Below are 3,291 nucleotides of genomic sequence, written 5' to 3'. Positions count from 1 at the left end.
GAAAGATAAATGTCAAGTTTCCGCGGATAAATACGATATTTTGAAGATAATTACGAAGATCGGAAAAAATGGAATATCTCCATTTTTATGCTATGGCGGCTTAGGTGTAGATGGGAAAAAGCGTAAACCGACCTTGGAGCCAGTATATAAGGAGTCCTAGGCGAGCGGCATAGGAGAGGACTTTACACAGCAAACTTAGCACTTAGAGCGATTTTAGGCAATTTTCCGTTTTTGTTATTCGAGCTGCGACTCAATTAGATTTTTGCCGTCTTAGGGTTTTAGAACTAGGAATCTCGCCGACAGCTATCGTAGCCCAGGCACATACCTTGTTGTAAATGCTCAAACGCAGCTCCATTTTTATGCTATGGCGGCTTAAGGGCAGAAGGGGAAAAGCGTAAACCGACCTTGGAGCCAGTATATAAGGAGTCCTAGGCGAGCGGCATAGGAGAGGACTTTACACAGCAAACTTAGCACTTAGAGCGATTTTAGGCAATTTTCCGTTTTTGTTATTCGAGCTGCGACTCAATTAGATTTTTGCCGTCTTAGGGTTTTAGAACTAGGAATCTCGCCGACAGCTATCGTAGCCCAGGCACATACCTTGTTGTAAATGCTCAAACGCAGATTCGGAATAAAAACTATCTTGCTCTCTTTTCGATTTCTTATTTTATTACTGTTCTCGTTTCCTGTTCTGATTGCTTGGCGTGTGGTATTAGCAGATATCCGTGACCTCTAGGAAATTAGGGTTTTCCTGGTTTCCTTATTTAAACGGAAATCGACAGTGCGAATTTCGGTTCCCACACTTCTCGTCTTTGTAGCCCTCTTCTTGTACGAACATAGGCACACACTATGTAGTAACCCCGAAGGTTCCATATGGAGAAAGCTAAAGTCTTTGTTCAGAATCTTCGATGAGAAAGACATAGGGTCGCACACTTTCAAGAGAAGTGCCGTTCATAACGTGAGCTCACCTATTACTCAGTGCACTCCGAGCCATTTGACTCTGCAGATCAGACCATGGCCACGGAGCATGTCTTTAAGCAGGGAGTTTGAGCTAAGAAAAGCATGTTTTGTTATGAGCGAAGAACGTTTCAGAACGCAACCAAAACATGATAAAGTTGGAGAATCTGATATTGAATCCGGAGCTGAGTGACAGAGAGAAGTAGAAAAAATGAATAATGTACTGTAAGCTACATTTATTAGTTTTATGTATATAACCTATATTTATTGTATCTTGATATTATTATAGCTAACGGTGCATAGTATTAAAATAATACTCTCTCTGTTTCATATTAAGTGTCGTTTTGAGTTTGTGCACACGAATTAAGGAAACCATTAATTTTGTACATTTCCTATATAAAAACACAATTACCAATACAACTAACCATATTTCAACCAATAGAAAAATCAATTACTGAGTAAAACTAATAAATTTTGCATTGAAAGTCGAAAACGACATTTATTTTGTAACGAAAAAAAATCTCTACAACGACACTTAATATGAAACGGAAGGAGTATATGTTAATGTATATTTTTTTTAAAACAACATATAAATATAAGTTATCTTAGACATATTTCTTTTTTATAATATAAATAAATAAATTTTAAAAATGTATTATAGCAAAATGTATAAACCAAAGAAAAAACATATTTTGTAGGAGGTTATCTATTTGATTATTTCATATTCTTATTTTATTGTATCTAACTGGAAAATATATTAGTAAGTAATAAAACTTAATAACAGTGGAAATTATATATTTAAAAAATTTGTAATAATATCAAATATATTTATAAAATGAAAAAAATATATGCACGGACGTACGGATTAAAATCTAGCTATCCTAATATATAAAAGGGATTGAGCTAGAGTTCCTAGAGTGTCCACGTAGGTACGGAAATTCCAGTCAATCATAAGTTAAGAATGTGTCATGTCATCAAATGCATTCATGATTTCTGCACGTCGATTCGCCTCCGTCAAAAAACAAATTTTATGGATTCATCTTCTCTCACAAAACCGTGATATCTCTCACCTTTTCTAAATGTAAATGCACAATCAAAATCAATTCTGAAACTGAAGAGGATATTTTATGGCTTCTCAATTAATCCACTGCTTCATGATCATTATATAAACTGTTGAGTATTCTGAGTTACGATTCACCTTCTTATCTCAAGAAAGCCAAGCCGATCGCTGGTTCTGCCTCTCAGAAGAACATCCAGTATCTGAGCACGAAAGTTGTGATCTCCGCTCCATGTAAATTCAATAATCATATTAGGTTGTTCCGTTTCGTTTGATTCTATCTGCAATAGATGAAAGCAAGTCTGAATATGTTGATGGGAACCCTATGTTGCCTATCTAATGACCTCCATAGTTCATGTACTTTCTTATATTCTAAAGTTCAGTTCTTGATGACATTGACAGTATGGTGCCAACACAACACGTCACTCCATAGTTTATGATGATTACCTTCAGTCCAGTCTCTGTCTTTGTAAGTGTTTTTTTTTTCATTCAGCAGGATGTGTGACAGGCTTTTCACAGCAACCTCTCATCCCGTTTCTGAATTTATCTTCTTTCTTAACAACCACTGTCAACAATTGAGTGACATGGTTGAGGTAAATATCATGCATGAGCTCGCATCCACATCTTTCTCCGTATTGGTAGTCTCTGTCACTTTAGCTTTCACTGAACATTGATAACCCAGGTTTGTTCGCTAAGGATCCTGTCCTTTATTTCTTTTACTATATTACAGCGCTGTTACTATAATGCCTCCCAGGACAACTTGGTCTGACTTTTTTTTCGACAGCCCTTTTGTGTCCACTTGCCTCTTACAAGTTACAATATTTAGCAATCGTCAAAAGCAGAGCTGAACATTTGTTCGAAGTGATCAACTCGAGAGATGATGTGCTTAGGACGTTGATGGGAAGGTGTACGTATCTCAGGTATGTGGAAACTGGATTAACGGATAGGGTTCTATATGCTTGAATGGGATCAAGACTTCTTTATGTCCTTTGGAAGTTTTGAAGAATGTGCAGAAAGCTGTTAGGGATATGATGATATTGTCTTCAATGGTCTACCATCGACTGAGCCATTCTAGGTGTTCAATGAGAATAGTAAGTACTGGAAGAAGAGGGTTACAACTCATGTTATCATTGATATCTTGCATATTTACATTGTTTTATCCATTCACCCATGTGCATTTTGATCATATAGACTAGGATTTAGCCATGTTTAGGTTGCATTTTGCATACATGAGTCTTTATCAGGTATTGGAGTACCACATGGAGTTCTTGGAGGCATTT

This window comes from Brassica oleracea, chromosome C4, assembly GCF_000695525.1.
Source record: "Brassica oleracea var. oleracea cultivar TO1000 chromosome C4, BOL, whole genome shotgun sequence".
NCBI lineage: Eukaryota > Viridiplantae > Streptophyta > Magnoliopsida > Brassicales > Brassicaceae > Brassica > Brassica oleracea.
This window is presented reverse-complemented; position numbering follows the sequence as displayed.